The 19,056-nt window shown below is 50.9% G+C and overlaps 1 long non-coding RNA gene across 1 annotated transcript; it reads right to left on the bottom strand.

Annotated features, from left to right (window-relative positions):
- Positions 1–1,586: 1,586 nt before the first annotated feature.
- On the bottom strand, positions 1,587–18,002 carry LOC111097547. Its single transcript, XR_005364062.1, has 3 exons — positions 17,823–18,002; positions 3,413–3,474; positions 1,587–1,790 (listed from the first exon to the last, which is right to left on the bottom strand). It is a non-coding gene; the product is annotated as an uncharacterized LOC111097547 (long non-coding RNA).
- Positions 18,003–19,056: the final 1,054 nt, after the last annotated feature.

Below are 19,056 nucleotides of genomic sequence, written 5' to 3'. Positions count from 1 at the left end.
AGGAGAAACTGGAGTGCCACAGAGTCATTACTTTGTCTTGTCTGCCTATTATATGTCTGATCCTTTAAATATATGAACTTGTATCCTGACAACAATCTGCCCTATAGAGATTTTTTTTAAGATTTTATTTATTTATTCATGAGACTCAGAGAGAGAGGCAGAGACACAGGCAGAGAGAGAAACAGGCTCCCTGTGGGGAGCCCGATATAGGACTTGATCCCAGGACCCCGGGATCACACCCTGCCCCAAAGGCAGATGGTCAACCACTGAGCCACCCAAGTGTCCCTGCCCTATAGAGATTCTTGAGGAAACTGAACCTCCAGGAGGTTAAAGCAGCTGCATAGACACACAACTGGAAATTGGCAGAGCTGGACACTGATGCCAGTGACTGTAACTCTGGAGCCCACAGCTGGTCCCACCTGGTCCGGCTGCTTCTCCACAGTGGGCCCAAGGCCTTCCAGGTAGAAGAGCTCAGAGCTACACCCTGACTCAGCAGAGTGAGAGAACAGGGAGGAACCCGGGTTTGGAAAAGCTCCTCATTCAGGAAGTCTTCTGAGTGCTGCGGAGCCATCCCGGGCTGTCAGGGGAAGATGTAATCAGGGTGACCTCATATGCTTCACGGATTCATTAAAGCCTGTGTTCTGGGGTAAATGATTGCTTTCCCCCAGTCCTGCTGAAAAGAAAATCGATAGCCTCCTTGTAGATTTAGAACGGGACAGTTGGCAATTAGAAAACACTTCCCCAGGCAGGCACTGGGGAAAGGGGTCTCATTCCACTTCCCATTCATTCTGGCCATGACACACTGGCTGTGCCTCCTGGCTGGCAGCAAGCTGGGGAAGTCCTGGGCTAGGGCTCAGGGATGCAGCTGACACCTCACTTGGGTCCGCGTGCTCTTGATCCCATGTCTGCTGCTGAGGCTTCACTGGGGCCTTCATGCTCTCTCCTGGGCCCCCTCCCCATCCCCGCCCGTCAGCTAATGGATTTTCTCCGCACAGAAAGATTTACTAAACAACTGAACTCGGATGCATTAAGTCTGCGGGTTTGGAGGTTTGTTTTAGAGCAATTCTCGCCCAGAGAACTGGCCGCTGAAATTAAGATGCATTCTTCTCAGCAAATATTGATTTCAACTAGAAGCAAATCCGAGAAGCTCACTGCTCACTGGATGGAAGTGCTGGCAGCTGCAGTTTGGGCTGCAGGAGGTCACTGAGGTGCTCCCCACCTGAGGCTGCAGACAGGAGAGCAAGGAAGAACACTCAGACATAAGCAAGAATGCAAAACATACCAAACAGAAACACACTTGGAGCCTTACAGTTGCTCGGGTACATTACCAGATGAGGAAGGGGGCTGTGGTCCCATATACTCCTGAGCGCACCCAGTGTACACGATCCCGGATCAGATGGAGCTTGCACACACAGACAGTGACAAGCGCACAGACTTTCTATTTCCCTTCCAAACTAGACCCCAGGGTTCCTTTCCTCCAGGAAGCCTCGCTCAACAAACTTCATCTTTTCTCTTTATTTCCTCCAATATTATCAGCAGCCAGAAACACCATGTCCACATGTGTCTTCCTAGCATCACCCTGCATTGTTTGCATTATTCCCAGAACCTTCTCCGGGATGGAACCCCATGTGTGTCTTCAGCACCTCCCACATCACTGAAAGGTCGATGGTGCAGAGAGCTCGGCACTTCTACAAATGAAATCAGTCAATCTGATCTTGATCCTGTTCAGGAACCTTCTAGTCGTGGAATCTGGGCAAAAGCTTCTTCTCTCTAGGCCTCTGTTTTCAGTTCTAAAAAGCAGAGAAATCAGATAGTAGAATAGAGCTGCTGTGGTTCTCAGTTCTGGATAACATACCCCACCCCCCCCATACCCATCTTCTCAACTTGCGATAAAGGTTCTGGGTAGAGCAACCCTTAAAAAAAAAAAAAGCCCTCCACGCCCCCAGGCCCCTCAGGCAAGGAATCAAAGTTGTTAGGATGCATAACAATTTAACAGGGATGAAAGAGGGAGGTAACAACTTTGGTCAAGGGGAATTTGGACACCTCACTAAAGAGCTAGGGATGACAACTACGCATGTAAAGAGATGTTCCGCATCGTTGGTCATGTGCCAAAATACACCTACTGGAGTAGGGCTGGAAAAAAAATGTTTCAAACTGACAATATGAATGCTTAGAACATTCTTGCAAAATATACAGCCACTCTGGGGACATCCCAGCAGTTTCTTACCAAGTTACATATACATTATCACATAACCTAGGAATCCTACTTTTATGTACTTACCCAAGAAAAAGAAAACGCGGTTCACCCAGAAACCTGCATAGGAATGTATAGAGCGGCTTTGTTAGTTAATTGCCAAAACCTGGAAACCATGTGACTGTCCTTCCTTGTGTAAATGTGTAAACAAAGTGTGGTGTATCGGGGTCAGGGAGTACTACTCCACAATAAAATACAATGAGCCTACTAATACAGGCAACAATGCCACAGATGACTCTCTGATGCGTTTTGCTAAATGAGAGAAGCCTGGTCCAAAAGGCTGTGTGCTATTTGCTTCCATTTCTATGACTTTTCTGGAAAAGGAACTACGGAGATGGATAACATATCAATGATTGCCAAGCAAAGGCTCACGGGAAGAGGCTGACTACAAGAAGCCAACACGTGGGAATTTGGGGAGTGAGTGGCCTCTTCTGTGTCATGACTGCGGTGGTGAGGACAGAACACTTTGCATTTGTCAGAACCCGTAGAACCGTACGCTACAAAGAGCAAAATTTTGTGTGTAAATTTAAAAATATATTTTAGAAAATGAAAACAAAAAGCCAAAAAGAAATTGTTACCATGGCCATGTTGACATAGTTCTGTTAAAATAATGGCATCCTGTTGGTCCGGTCAAGCCATCCTGCTGCAGACACACACACACACACACACACACACACACACACACACCAACAATTCCCTCCATCCCTGTGCAACTCAGGTCTCTGGGATTGAGATGGGAAATTTTTCAGGATGAGCAAAGAGGTGATCAAGTCTGCCTCCTCTCCCCTTCAGCTACCTTCATCTTCCCTTGACACGGTCTGGTGATCAGGCTAAAGCAGGTAGGTCTCTGCAGGGAAGCAGAAGCCTGCTGGGACAGCCTGAGCAGGCTCAGGGCAGCCAGAGGGGCAGCATGCACAGAGCCGGCTGCTCAGGCGCCGAGGGCAAGGGCCTGGATTTCCTTCTACTTCGTTCAACCTGAAACCCAGGGCAAGAGAAGCAGACACGGGTTTAGGGCAGAAGCGCAGAGGAGTGTAGAGGAGAAAGGAATCCCGTCTAAACTCCCATGGAGGAGGAGGAGGAGAGGAAAGAGGTGAGGGAGAGTCTCAGCATTGGTGTCCATCTGCCAGCCTGACTCTCCAATTCCATCTTTCTACTTACTTGCTATGCGAATTGCCGGTTGCTGGTTTGGATAGGTTATGGCTCCAGCCTGGCTTCTTCATCTGTAAAAATGGAAAAATAATAGTACCTACCAAGCCTCAGAAAGTTATTGAGATTATTAAGTGAGTCGATATTTACTCATTCACTGAACAAATATTTTTTGCCCATCTATTATGTACCTGTCACTGACTTAGGTGCATAAAAATTCATATTTTCGTGAGGTTTGCAAGGTAGGCACAGAGACAGTAATAGAAAGTAAATACATAATCCGGTGGGTGGTGGGAATGCCATGAAGAAAAGGAACTGGAAAGGACAGCACAAAAGGAACTATGTTGGGCACCTGGGTGGCTCAGTGGTTGAGCGTCTGCCTGTGGCTCAGGGCATGATCCCAGGGTCCTGGGATCGAGTCCCACATCCTACTCCCTGCAGGGAGCCTGCTTCTCCCTCTGCCTGTGTCTCTGCCTCTCTCTCTGTGTCTCTCGTGAATAAATAAATAAAATCTTTTTAAAAAAGGATGGGGGGCTATGTTACACAAAATGACCAGGGAAGGTGGGGGGGTGGTGCTCAGGGAGGAGCTAGAGTTTGAGCAGAGACCAGGAGGAATGAGTGTGGCAGGGCGGGGACCATTGCATACAGGGGGAACAGCATGGGTGAAGACTCAGGCCTGCGTGTGCTAGCCAAAGTTGAGGACTAGTGAGGGAGCCAGTGTGTCTCCAGTGGAGGGGAAAGGGTGAAAAATGAGCTCGAGAAGTCGTGAGGGACCAGATGATGATGGGCTGGTAGCGCATCATCTGTGCTTTATCTTTAATTTAGCGTAAGACAAGAAGACATTGAAAGCCTTTGAGGAGTGACATGATCTGACTCATGTTTTCAAGGCTCCTTCCGGACAGTCTGTGAGGAAGAGATGGTAAAGCAGCAGGGTTGAAGGCAGGAAGCCCAGTTAGGAAGCCATTGCCAGAGGAGAGTTGATGGTGGCTCAAACAATAGAAACATATATATAATACTTAGAACAGAACCTGGCACAGGCGAAGTGCTCAGTCAATGTTGTCTAAAATTACTACTGCTAGCATCATCAACTTCTTTAGAGTCATCAAGAATAGGAGGTCTGGGAGGCCCCAAAACAGCCCATGTCCCAGCAGGATCAAAAACACTAGATCCTCCTGGACCCTACATAGGGCTATACGAACTGGTCAACCCATAGCCTCTGGACAAAGAGGTCCCACTGTCCTCCGGTCTCTCTCTCAATCTGCCCCAAGAGAAGAAGCAGGGCTTTTTGACACTCGTTTAGTTTTGGGGACAGAACCCGATGGAAAAAGTCTGGGAGCATAGAGGCTTATGAGAATGGAGAAAGCAAGAGAGTTGGCAGGCTGAGCAGTCCGAGTCTCTATATGATCATCTCACTGCATCCTCAAAATGTGTTCAGGAGGGATCCCTGGGTGGCGCAGCGGTTTGGCGCCTGCCTTTGGCCCAGGGCGCGATCCTGGAGATCCGGGATCGAATCCCACGTCGGGCTCCCAGTGCATGGAGCCTGCTTCTCCCTCTGCCTGTGTCTCTGCCTCTCTCTCTCTCTCTGTGTAACTATCATAAATAATAAATAGAAAAATTAAAAAAAAAAATTTAAAAAAAAAAAAATGTGTTCAGGAGTAGTTCATCTCCAGTGCTCGGCTGACAAAGCAGGCCTTAGCAAAGCAAACTGCCCAGGATTTGTGAGCGTCTCCCCGGAGTACAGCTCAGCCTTCCCACATTGGTTGTGTACATTCTGTTTCAGGTCCCTAATCAGGACTCAGAACTCAAGTCATGCTTCTGAGCACTTCCCCTCCTGGAATCAACCAGCTCTGAAATCTTTTCGTTCCTTCGTTTGCAAAGGTAAGATTTCTTCTTCATTATGGAAATCAGTGGATCAGCAAAAAGTGTCATCTCTCTTGACCATTGCTTTTTGCAAACACGAGAATGATACGCTCTTACCTGGTAGAATTTTCCAGACTTCTCTCGGAAAGCCACCTACGTGTGCCAAGTAACTTGACCTCCTTGAAGCTTTCTAGTTTTTCTGTTCTAAGGTGGGGGGAGGAAGGGGAATGGGACCCCCATCAAAGCTTTTCCTACTTGTGAAATATCATGCATAACATGTCAAAAGGAAACCGAGTGTCCTTGGAGAAAAGGCATTCTAAGGCCAACAAAGGAAAAAGTACAAGATAAGCCAGGACGTCTTTACACCAGAAACAAGGAAGCTATCAAACATTATCAAAGATTACGGGATTTGTGTCAGAATGACTCAGGAACCAACTTGAATAGACTCCCCCTGGCCAAAGCTGATGCAATTTAAGCAGGAATAAGGACAATACACTGTATTAAAATACATCAAAACATTTAAATCCATAAGTTCATAATGATACTCAAAAAAATAAAGTAAATCGTTGGTCACCCCCAGAGGATGTCAAGGGAACAAACTCTTTCTTCAGAAAACTGAAATAAAGGGAGAGAATCAAGCATTTACCCTGCTTTTCCTTATACAAGTGATACCACTGGTAACCGAATACTTTACGAGGAGAAATAGATCTTTATAGAAGTATTATGGCTGACAAAAGAGTGAGTGACTGCAGTAGCGTCCTAGAAAAACGAATAGGATGGTCGATCTGGGAGAGGGTCATGTGACCAAAAGACACCTGGATATTGACCCCTCCTGAGGAGGAACACGACAGACGCCAAGATAAATCAAGCCTAATCTGATCAAGCTTCCAGATCTAACTGCCAGTTTACAGGAAATTTAGGGACAGTAGAACCCATTAAATGGCACCATAGCATTCAGCAAATTCAGAGTTTGGAAATCTATGGAACAAAGGACCCAGTTTCTTTGAAAAATAAATTCTGGGACGCCTGGGTGGCTAAGTGGTTGAGGGTCTGCCTTTGGCTCAAGTCGTGATTCCAGGTCCTGGGATTGAGTTCCCCATTGGGCTCCCTATAGCAAGCCTGCTTTCCCCTTTGCATGTGTCTTTGTCTCTCTCTGTGTCTCTCATGAAGAAATAAATAAAATCTTAAAAAAAAGAAAGAAAGAAAGAAAAGAAATTCCAAGAGAAAAAAAAATATAAGGAGTGGAAATTATAGACTTTGAGACACAAGAGGACATATCAATCAAAATATATCGACCTTCTTGGGTCCTGATAAAAAATAAACGAAGGACAAACAAAAAACAAGTTTATGAGACAATCAAAGAGATTTCAACATTAATTGAGTACGTGATGAAATTAAGAAATTAATGTTCAGTGTCTTGGGTGTGCATCAATTAGCTCTCGCCACATAACAAGCCACCCCAACATTTAATGGTTTAGATCAATGACTATCTTATTTGCTAGTGATTCTGTGAGTCACTGCTTTGGGTAGATGCCAGTGGGGATGGCTGAAGTCTGTCCCATACAGTGTGGTTAGATCACTTGTGCGTGGACTTAACAAGAACAGTTGTGTCTTCTCTCACCACACAAGGTCTTTCATTCTGAAGGAGGCTTTGGGCTTTTCACATGGTGGCAGAAACATTTGCAGCAAGAGGCAAGAAAGGGAAAGCCCGATGGACAAGTGTTTTCTGAGCTTCTGTCTGGCGTGATGTTTGTCATTGTCCCATTGACCAAGAGTGTCACGCTATCAAGCCCAGAGTCAACATAGAAGGACTCTTCACAAGGGTGTAAGCATTGACAGGGATGCTTCATTGGGGGTTATGCTATAGTATAACAACCTACCCCAGTGTGATAGTGGTATCATGGTTTTAAAAGAGTGTTCATCAGTGTGCCTGGGTGGCCTAGTTGGTTAAGAATTCAACTCTTGGTTTCAGTTCAGGTCCATGATCTCATGGGTGGTGGGGTTGAGCTCCATGTCAGGTTCCCTGCTCAGCAAGGAATCTGCTTGAAGATTCTCTCCCTCTGCCCCTCCCACTAAAATAAATAAGTCTTTTTTTTAAGATTTATTTATTTATTTATGATAGACTTAGAGAGAGAGAGGCAGAGACATGGGAGGAAGGAGAAGTAGGCTCCATGCCGGGAGCCTGACGTGGGACTTGATCCCGGGACTCCAGGATCACGCCCTGGACTAAAGGCAGGTGCTAAACCACTGAGCCACCCAGGGATCCCCAATAAATCAGTCTTTACATAAAAGAATGCTTATCATCTAGTAATGGGTATTAAAATATTGTCATAAAAATGATCTGCTTCAAAGTAATCGGGAAAGTGGGAGGAAGGGAGGAGTGGGGGTAGAAAGGAAATAAGATTTTTTAGGAGTTTACTGAGGCCGGTTGATGAGAATATGGTGGCTTGTTGTATTAGCGTCTCTACTTTTCCATGTGTTTGAGATTTTTGGTGAAATCGAGTTCTCTTTTTAATGGCTGGCCTGCTTCTAATACTAGAACCCAAGGAGGGCAAGAGGATCCTCAGCATCATTACAAGATGTCATGACCCACTTCCAAGGAAATGAGGAGTGAGGCAGCATCAGGGAAACTTTTCTAGGTGCTCTGGTCCCTGTGGCTCCCTGGACGGAGCATGAAACGGGCAGCCTGTATCAGCAACATGGCAGGTGAATACCTCCAGCAGCCCTTATGTATGAAATACCTATGACTTCATTTATTAGTATTCGCTTTTTCCCCCAGGTTATTTGGGGACCTAGGACACAGACCGGTTTTGGATGATCGATTGCAAATCATCACAATTATTAACTGAAAGAAAAACAGGAGAATGAGAACTCAGGAGCTGTCAAGGAGGTGGGGGTGAGAGGCAGGAACTCTATTAACAGACTTTCAGAGGAGGAAGAAGAGAAGAGGAGACGAATCTTATCCCCCTGGGATCAAGTAACATTCATGGCATGCATAATGTATACCAAACATTTGTCTGCATGGAAAAAGGAAAAACGGTTAAAGCAAATTAGACACGATTCGTCCCTTTAAAGTGCTTGCAGTCATTTATTTGCTCAAAATGTTTATTGAGTGCCTACTGCATGCCAAGTCCTGTGAGATGCTGGATGAGAATAAAAGGACGACTTAAGATACTTTTCCAATGTGCATGAATGACAATTATTCTAGTTGTAATAATAAATTACAATTCAAATCAGTGTAAGCAGTGAATACAACTTATTGGCACGTAGCTAGGAAGGCTACGGGTGGCTTCAGGCATATCTATATCCAGGTGCTCCAACAATGTTGCCAGAAATCCACGTCTCTCTGTCCCTTGGATCTGCTTCCCTCTCTGTGGGCATCATTCCCAGACAGACTTTCGCACCGGCAGCAACAGGTTTATGTACTACCACATTGGCAGCAAGTGTCCCAGGATTCAGTGTCGCTGGAACAGCTTGGCCCGGTGCCCAGCCCCAGTTGGGGAGAGGAAGGCTCTGCTGGACCAGGAGTGAGTTGTGGGCCTGGCTCTGTGACGGGGAGGAGGTCTGAGCTGCTGAGCCTCATGACTGAGAAAGAAGCCCGCCCCCAAAGGATCATCACAGTGCAGCCACCAGAAGAAGGGAGGATGGGCAGTGGCCCAGCGGAGCAACAGATGTCCTCTAGACACCTACGGTCCCTCACTTGCTCGGTACATTTTCCCTGAGCACATGGTATGTTCCAGACTATTCTAGGTGCTGGGGATTCAGCACTGGTCAAGACAGACAGGCCCTGGAGCTGCCACTCTAGAGGTGGAAGCAGAGAACAGACACCTGTAGAACACATTTGGGTTTAAATTACAGATCCTGATTTCCTATGAAGCCAAGAAACAAGATGCTGTAAGAGAATCAGAAAATCTTCTTGAAATGGGCGGGCAGGGAGGTCTCAGTGCAGAGGTGACATTAAAGCTTGAGCTGGGCAGGTGGAGGACTGTGGTGCGCACCCTGTGCATGCCAAGTCGGTCGCTGAATGCGGCCCGGTCCAGGACCTTGAGAAGCCCAAGGCTGGATGGGAGAGACACCCACCTGCCCTATGGGGCACCAAGTGCTCTACACAGTGGGGTCCCTCCCAGGAGGGAAGAAACTAAGTCCCCGGGGCACAGGTGGGGTGGGTGGGGAGGGCGAGCATGGGGAGGGGTTAGAAGGCTCTACAAAGACATCTGAACAGAGTCTTAATGGATGAGTAGACACAAATAACAGAAAGAGAATTACAGGCCAGGAGAATGAGCACAAGGTAAAGTTCAGGCGTGTTTGGAGAAGGTTGAAGCTCCTGCTAGCGGGCACTCGGGCTTCATCAGGCGGGGCATCTGTAAGTCCCTGGCGGCCACCGTGACACGTACCCGGACTGAGGGCCAAACCAAAGCTGAGTTCATTGTGTAGCAAAATAGAAAAGGGCATGGACCCTCCAGAGCAGTCTGGAGGGCTTCATGGAGGAGAGGACTTGGAGCTGCTCTTTGAATGAATACCTACCTCTCCCTCCTCTTTATCTCCCAACAGCCAGCAGGTCTTTAGTAAGCAAGCTAGAGGGTAGAGGAGGCATGACGCAGAATGAGGCATGACCTCTGACTTCAGCTTGCTGGTTGTGGAGTGGACTCTAGGTTAGACTCGCCTCGCCTCTGCACTGGCAGGAGCCAGAATCTAGAGCACCACATAATGATCCAGTTGGCGCCCTGAGGTTCAGGAAGGGGAAGCAACTTGCACGAGGTCACGGAGAAAACCTGAGACTGGAATCGTAGCAGCTCCCCCTGTCTCTGGGCAGATGAGGGCTTCGGCCCTGGGACCTGCTACCCATCTGTGCTGGTTCTGCCCCCTGCCCGGGGCCTCCCAGAACAAGCCCAGTCTCTTTCTAATATGTGAATAAGGGGTTGAAATTCTCAATCTTTCTTTCCTAAGTCCAATTCTTTCCATTTTGCCCCCAGATGGCTCAGGATTCAGACTCTTTAGCCCCCACCCCCACCCCCACAATCTGTCAAAGTCGGCCTCAGAGCGCGGAGCATAGGGCTGGACACTGGTTTTGCACAGAGTGGATTAGCACCTTCTATCCTCCGAGCAACACGGCATCGCTGGGCTCACCAGCCTGTAGGCACCGTCTGTGGAGCACGAGTCCAACCAAGGGCTCCCCAAAGTCATTTGCATGAGCTCCACCGGCAGCCTCCAGACAGGTGCCTCCCAGTTTGAAATTAATTTAGTGGCAGCCAATGACTCCACCAGGAAGTCCTCTAGAGAGGATGTTCCTCAACTGTGTGGGGCTTGTGGCAGGCAGGGGAGAAAGGAGTGGGCAGAGGGAGGGAAGGTGCAAGGGCCAGAATGTGAGCTGGAGTCGGCCCCACGCAGGGTCCCCCTTTCTCTCTAGCTCCTGACCACTGCACCTGCTCTCACCCTTTCCCGAGGGAAATAAGGCTGCTAAGCTGCCGCTTTGTGAAATGCTGGGGTAAGAAGAGCCCTGTGAGGAGCCTGGAAGCTCTCCCAGGCCTGCTGCGCTGCCACTCTTGGGTCCGCTTCTCTAGGCCAACTTGGCATCCCTAAACCCGATGCGTACAGCTTCATACAGGTGTATTTTTCTTAGACAATGATGACAACAATCCCTGATTGCTGGGGGCTACCCTGAAGCTTCCTAAAGGCCATCAGTTATCATCTACAATCCATTGTTGGGGGACAGGGCCTTTGTTCCTAATTATCAGTGGTGAGGGCTAGGATTTAGGATCCATCATTCCCAGCCAGCGAGATGCTCAAAGGTGCTCCCAGAGGCACTAGGAAGGAACAGTCAAGACTTGGGCTGCCAGAGAAAATACAGAACCCCTATTAGTCTGAATTTCACATAAACACCGATTACAATTTTAGTGTAAGTATAACCGAAATTCTGCATGGGACATACTTACCTAAAAATTTTTTTTATTTGTCATTTATGTGAAATCCAAATTAGCTGGCCATCCGTATTTTTATTTGCTAAATCTGAGCCAGGCCCCTAAGTGAGGGGAAGCAAGACCCCAGTCCGAGCACCTAGCTGCACTCCATCTTCTCACTCGCTCACGCTCAGTCCTGCCCCTGCCTCCTGTGGCCCTCACTGCCACAGAGCTGAGAGCAGGGAAGAAGTGGGGAGTCCCCAGAGCAGTGGCTGAGGTGCTGTGAGAAAATAAGAGAGAAGGAAAAGAGAGAGAGAAAAGCTGGGTCAGAGGGAGATAGGACCCTCCTGGAGGCTCCCTGCCCTTGCACAAGTGGGGTCATGAGGGTGGAAGGAGGGGCCACAGAGCACCACGTGAGGGCAGTGGGCCCTGTGTCCCAGCCCTGAGACAGAGGCAGTGGGAGCCATAAAGCTTCTTAGAGGTAAATTATCTCCCTGTGAGGCAGCCCGGTCCCCAGCAGAGAGAGAGCAGAACAGGAGCTGATTACTGCTGACAAGCTGGGGCGTCTTTAAACCTCTGGTCCCCACTCTCTTAAAGATCCAGCCCTGCCACCACTCAGTGTGGTCTCCACAGGGGAGCTCAAGATTCTCAAACACCCGTGAGAAGTGCCCAGTTTTCATTCCATCTGAGGGTGAGTGCCTGGCTCAGAGGGTAGCAGGCTCCAGATTAAGCCTGGACAGGTGGTGCCAGGCCCCCAGACCTGCAGCTCCCATTCCCTATCTCCTTTCAGGGCCCCAGCACCCCTGCCCACCTACCCCACCCTGCCCCCCGCTGCCCCCCACCCCACATTGTCTCTGGCCTCTAAGACCAGGGCCTCTGCAACAAACAGCTGCATCAGGCTCCAGGAGAGCATCCCAATCCAGCACCACCCCAGCCCGTTATCAGAAACAAGCCCTGTCGGTTTCCCGTCGGCCTTCCCCCCTGCACAGAGCCTGAATGACTTCTATTCAGAGCTGTAAGTCCCTCACATGTCAGCCTACACCCAAGGCAGGGATCCCTGTGCCTGCCCAGCCCTCAGGGAGCTCGCTTTCTAGAAAGAGTGACAAGGACAAGGTCCTGCCCCACACCTGCAGCCTGGGCTTTGTGGAGGCTGAGGCATGAGCCAAGAGCTGGGAAACTGGGGAGCCAAGGGGTCAGGGAGTGGGGGGGCAGTGATCAGGACCGTTTCACAGCAGAGATTAGCCACTTCCTTCCCTGTTGCAATTTAAACTGCTCCTGGTTCCATCCACTCACCAGTCCAGTTTCTGCCAAATCCAAGTTCTTTCCAATCTGTGAAGATAATGCTGGAACTCCCCAGCCCTTTCTTCCTCAAGTCCAGTGCCTCTGACTCTGCCCCAGATGGTTCAGGGTTCACTCTTCACCAGCCACCTCCAGTTTGTCAAAGTCTACCTCAAAGTGTGGAGACTAGCAGGGGATACCAGGTGCTCAGAGAGACACTTTCACCTCCTTTTTGTGAACACCCTGCCTCTATTAATGCTGCCTAAGATTTTGCTAATCCCTAGCCAAAGGTTAGACTGAACCCCAGCCACTGATCCAGTCACAGTAAGAGATGGAAATGCCCCAGAAGTCAGGTATTTGAGGAGCCCTGAAGCAGGAGAGAGACTCGGAAGCTCTGAGGTTGCCTTTGGCAAATCCTTCTTTCTCTCCTATTTTTATTTCTGCTCTCAGCCACCCAGACCAGCCACACCCCGACCCCCACCAGGCTTCTTTTCTCTTTCAGCTTCTCTCTTCCACCTCTTCTCATCCTGACATCAGATAATAGCATGACCTTGGGCGAGTCACTTTGCCCCTCCAAAGCTCTCTCATTCTTGCTCTGAAAATGGCAGTAATAATCCCTGGGCTGCTTACTTCCCAGGGCCTGCGTGAAGCTCGACTGAGATAATTAATGGATGAGAAAGCACTTTGAAAACTATTCAACGCTGCACAAATAAAAGGCATTATTTATTTATTTATTTATTTATTTATCCATTTATTTATTAATCTTGCACATGACCCTCTGCGGAGATGCCACAAAGGGAGAGGAATAAGGAGACCTCGTGACTGCCCAGGGCTTGAATCTTGGAATGCCAGAGCTGGAGGGACTTTTGGGAAGCAGAGAGCATACCCCCTTTATTTTACAGATAGGGAAACTGAGGCCTGGGGAAGTTGAGTAACCTGTCCACACTTGTATTAATGCAGCCCAACGTTTTACTACGTCCTAGCCAAAGATTAGACCGAGCCCCAGCCACTGACCTAGTCACATTTAGGGAAGAAAATCCCCCAGAAGTCAAATATTTGAGGAGCCACAGAGCAGAAGGAGAAATTCCAAGGCTCTGTTTGCAAGTACTCCTTTCTCTCACTCCCCTGTTTTTTATTTCTCTGCCACCCAGACCCTCCCCCCGCGAAGGTCATGCAGCCAAGAGGAACAAAGCCAGGATTCCAAGGACAGGCTAGTTTCGGAGTGCACACCCCTCGCCACTGTGCAAGCTCACCCTGTGTGTTGGGAGCAGGGGCTGCAGGCCAGGACTCCTTCCACTCCGCACTGGTCGCTGAACCCTGACGGGGCCTGGAGAGCAGCTCAGAGTGGCCCTGTCCCTTGACACCCACTGTCACCTTGATACCTAACAATTTAAGGATTTATGGCTCTGGGTCAGAAGGAGGAGGCTTGGGGGAAAAGCAAGCCCTGAGGGAAAGGTACAAGCCCTAGCAAGAGGACAAAGGGCTTCTAGAAACAGGGAGAAGTGAGAGAGTAGAGAATGAGCTCCCCAGAAGATGAGGGCAGAGGAGTGGCGCTTTAGAGGATGGCGGCAGGTGTGTGACAAGGACAGAGCCGGAGCTGCTCTGCATGGGCGCTCGGGCATTTGTGTGATGTCTGCTCGGCGTGGCCCCTTTCTTAGGAACTGTGCTCGCTCGGCTTGAGGACAGGCTAAAAGTCCCCCTTTCCCCTGGGGACCTCCCAGGCTAGTAAGGCACAAGCAAGTCTACAGACCACTCCAGAATACCCAGGAGGTGCCAGCCCCAGGGATCCACACCAGACACACAAAGGTCCCCAGGCACATACCCTGAACCCAGCATTTCATGTTCTAGAAAGCATCCCATTCTTTTCAGACTAGAAAAAAATGCTCAGGGTTTTAAAGGAGAAGGGGGTCAAAGTGGATTCAAAATCAAGAGTCCTGCGTTTTGGTCTCAGTCGTGGGCCTTGCTCTGTGCTCTGTGATCTTGGACAAGTCACTGGGCCCTTACTGGCCACCATCTTTCTAGCTGTGAAATGGGATGATCAAACCCACCCACCTCGTCAGGCTATCCTAAAGACGGGAGCCGTTGGCTCTGAAATCACTTGGTTTAGGAGGTGCCAACAGCCGTGCAGATGCTGACTCCTGTGGCAAGGGAGTGGGGCTGGGGTGACTAGGAAAGTGGGGGGAGGGGTGCAGTGCCCCTGTGTCTGAGCTGACCCTGGGGACAGGCACCTGAGGCTCCTGCTTTGGGGCCCTGATGCTTCTACTGTGTTGATGCCAGTACCCTCTCCACGAGCTCACTGCTGAACATGCTATAACGGGGTTTCATTACCCAGACCCAGGGAATGGGCCATTGCAAGCCCCGAACTTTGGACAGAGCAGCAGCACATGGGAGCACAGGGGTGGCTCAATGCAGCCCAGGAACAGAATCCTAGGCTCAAATTAAGGAAGAGCAGATCTTTTTCTCTTTCTTTTAAGATTTTATATATCTATTTGAGATAGAGAGAAAGTGAGACAGAGCAGGAGCAGAGGGGGAGGGGCAGAGGGAGAGGGAGAAGCAGACTCCCTGCTGAGCAGGGAGCCTGACACAGGGCTGGATCCCAGGACCCCAAGATCATGACCGGAGCTGAAGGCAAATGCTTCACCGACTGAGCCACCCAGGTGCCCCAAGAGCAGGTGTTTCTGTTGGAGAAGAGATGACTCAGGGCACAGGAGTCCACGTCCCCATCCGGAGCTCTGTCCACTGTCCCCCCTGACTCCTTGCAGTTCCAGCCCCCAGGAACCTGCCCACACCTACCCTTCAGCTCCACACCAGGCTGGATAATTCAGACTGGCAGCTGGGTATGAGGCCAGAGGCAGAGCTGTAGCCAGGACCCTCAAGGAAAGGTCACAGACATGTCTCCGCCCTGTGGCCCACAAATGCCTTTAGCCTATCCTGGGGGCTTCTGCATGGGAAGGCCTATGGGGGGGATGAGCACCCCCCTCCCGTGGATAGAATTGGTGACCACTGTCTGCTCCCAGATCTTCAATAGTTCCCCACCGCCTCTTTCCAAGTAACTCCAACCTGCTTCCTGAGCTCCGTCTTGCAATCTTCCACTCTCCACCCTCAAGCCATCCCTCGTCCTTAGATGTCCTTCCTTCCCATCCCATCCTGTTGAAAATACCCATCCTCCAACGTCCTCTGGAGGTAGAGAAATCCGAGTCTGAATTCCAGCCCAGTAACTGAACAGCAGCATTGCAGGACCGGCCTCTTATGCTTCCTGCTTCAGTGTCTGCATCCGTGAAGTGGGGCTGGTGCAGATTACAAGCATGGCTCCAAATAGCCCTTCTCCAACTCTGGCGTGCGTGTGATCACCTGGAGATCTTGTTATCCAGCAGACTCTGATTCAGCAAATCTGGGGTGGGGCCGGAGTGTCTGCATTGCTAACAAGCTCCCTGGGGCTGCTGCTGGCGCCGCTAACACACTTGGAGTTACAGGGCTTAAACGCCTCACCTAATGCCCAGCAAACAGCATTAGCTCCCTGCCATGGGGGATGGAGGGGTGCAGCTAGAGGGTATGGGGTCCCCCAATATCCCTGGGGGCTTTGAGCCTCCACCTCCTTTCCACCTACCTTAGCAGATTTTTAAATGTACTAATAGTCTATGAGGGGTTATAACCCTACAACCCTTGAACCTCAAAGATGGCCTCTTAAGAGACCTCCTTCCCAACAAATAGTAGCTTTGAGAATAAAAGAGACGAGATGGATCCCAAAAGGGCACCCCACTCTGCCTCGTCGGCATTAGGGAAGGGCAGCTGGGGGTGGGTCTGAAGCCTGGCCCTCAGGCATCTGCTTGTTCCCAGAAGGGTGCTCTCCAAGCTGGGCTGAGCCATCGCCCACCTGCACATCCTGCAGGAAGCAGACCTGGGGTGTGGAATCTGCCCCCTGCAGCTGGGGGTGGGGGTCCATCCACCAACCTCATATGACATGGGCCTAGACACCTCCCTTCTGGGGGCCCCAGTTGGCTCACAGCAGCACTCAAGGGACATGCAGGGGCTTCCACCTCTTCTGTGAGAACAAAGGCAGGTAGGAGGTGAGGGCATGAAGGGCTAAGGCCTGAGGGGTGTGGGGGCGGGGGTGGAAAGGAGAACCAAAACACCCAAAGGAAAAAACTTCCACTTGTAAACTAAATAGAGTTACTTTGTCAGGAAACAGCACATGGCACCATAAAAATTAAAGTAATTTACTATGGAATGCCATCCAGGTTTGTGTTAGTCCCCCGTTGGAAGCACAGAGCTAGCCTGAGTCAAGATCATCAGAAGTGTGGGCAGGAGCAGGGGGAGGGCCACAGCAACCCCACCTGGCTCCAGGCAAACGAGGCAGGATAGGTGGGCCCTATGGCAGCCAGAGAGCCACGCCACCGCTCCCCTTGTTGGGTGAAGCAGGATGAGGCGGAGCCCAGGAGAAAGCCGGAGGGGCAGGAGGCCCATCCAGGCCAGGTGCTGCTGTGAGCCAACTGGGGCCCCCAGAGGGGAGGTGCCTAGGCCCATCCAGGGCAGGGTGGGCTCAGCCTCCTAGAAGGTTCTAAATGTGGTCAGGCTGCCCATCCCAGGCGCTGCCAACACTGCACCCCTACAAAGTGAGACTGGCCTCAGATGCCTCCAGCAAAATGGCAAGAGACCAGGGTTCGAATCCTGTCCTAACTCTCACTGACTGAGTAGCAGGGCAAGATGCGAAAACTTCCGGAAGCTTAGTTTTCTCATTTCATCTGCAAGATGGGGATAATTCCCCTCAGCTCATTGGGTTGTAGGGAGGATTAAATGAGAGTATCTGATTCCCCCTAGGAGCTCAGCACTGCCAAGAAGTCCCTCAATCAGGGCCCGCCGCTCTGGGAGAAAGCTGTGCCAGCCACACTGCGCCTCCACGCACTACCCTCTGCTCGCCGTGCACCTCCTCCCCTGTCTGCTCAGCTTGAGTGTGAAGCCCCCCACTGGCAGCAACAACATAGTAACAGCTGTCGCCATCCACCTGTATCCTGTGAGGGAACAGAGGCGTTGAGACACTTGCCCCCGGTCACACAGCAGCAAGCCTGGCGTTGGGCCCTGCCCAGCTCCAAGGCGTTGGTTCTTAACTACTTCCCTAAACTTCCTCTGCTGCCATGGGAAGAATAGTGCCCGGAGCTCCAGATCCTCAGCTCTGCCACAGGTAAACTGTGCCCTGGGCACATTACTCTCTCCCGAGCCTCAGTTGGCCCACCTGCAACAAGGGGGTGATCGCTAAGGATCTGCTGGCTCTGATGTGCTCCAATTGTAATGAGCTGCCCTAAAGGGTTTGGTGCTCCACCCAAAAAGTGATGACTTTGCCAGAGGGATGACAGCCAGGACATAGGAGACCGGCCCAGTGGCCCACTTACCTCTCCTAATGACAGGCTCACGCCTTGCCACTCCTGCTTCATCTGCCGGGTCCCTGCTGCCCGACAGGGACAAGCTCCCGCGTCACCACAGCAGAACGGGAATCTCTGATCTGACTTTGGATGTAAATCTCTCATACACACGCTCTCTCTCTTTCCCACTCCCAGCGGCTCCCCAGAGCTTCTGTGATCAAAGAGCCTTTACTGTAAGTCTCCCAGGGCTGGCTCTGCTGGGAGGAGGGGAGGAGCCAGCCCGCCAGGCTCCAGGGGAGGAACCCCAGGGAGGCCTCCTGCCAGCTCTGCTCTGGCCAGGGCTGCCGCACAGGTGCAGCACAGGTGGGGCTGGGGCCCTAATCTTTAAAGTGAAGACTATATGGCTCCACCCCCCACTGACTGATCTCTTGTATGGAGCCAGAAACTCATCCCCATGTGGTCCCGAAGAAGCATCTCTGCCTGGCCGGGAGACCAAGAGAGACTGGCTCCGTCCGGTCCCTGTTGTGACCAGATCTCCCTGACCCTGGTTGTCAGTAATCCCATTGGGACAGTAGGGCCTGCCTACCTCCTGGACTTGAAGCCATGCTGGTGAGGCCCAGAACTTAACCATGAGTCTGCACCCAGGAGGACGCAAGCAGTGGCCAGCCTGGCCTTCCCTCTCCCTGCTGCCCCTTTGGTGAGGCTCAGGGTCCTAATCTCTAAAATGCAGCCCAGCATCCGCCCCTTAGGGTGAATATAAAAAGTAAATAGCCAGTGTGATGCACATGGTGCTCATAAGGAGGGGCCACATGCTCCCCTCCAAATCCCAGCTCCTGCATCTCTGAGAGCCGGCTCCTGGGGCTCCCTTCTCCTGGCTGCCGATGTGGCACTCAGAAGAGACCCCCCCCAACACACAAGTCCCCCTGCCCGCCCCTCCCCTGAGGCCCAGAGCTCTATATTTGGTGCATCACAGGATTTATTGTCGGGAGTGTCTAGCCACGCAGGGCCACCACGGACAGTAGGGCGCCAGCTGTCCTCCCAGAAGCTCAGTGGGAGAGAACTGGGTAGCGCCATCCTTCTTAGCCACCAACCGTTATTATTGCCCAGAGACCAAGCAGGTCGGGGCCTTTCTGTCCTGGCTAAGTGGTTGTCGGCCCGTGGGCAGGAGAGTAGAGGGATTCGGGCCAGGAGAGAGGGCTGTAGATCTCCAGCTGTCTCCCACCCAGTGGCTGCAACAGTCGCTGCTCAGATTCATCGGGAGGAC

The sequence above is a fragment of the Canis lupus genome, chromosome 9, assembly GCF_011100685.1.
Source record: "Canis lupus familiaris isolate Mischka breed German Shepherd chromosome 9, alternate assembly UU_Cfam_GSD_1.0, whole genome shotgun sequence".
In the NCBI taxonomy this organism is placed as follows: domain Eukaryota; kingdom Metazoa; phylum Chordata; class Mammalia; order Carnivora; family Canidae; genus Canis; species Canis lupus.
This window is presented reverse-complemented; position numbering and strand designations above follow the sequence as displayed.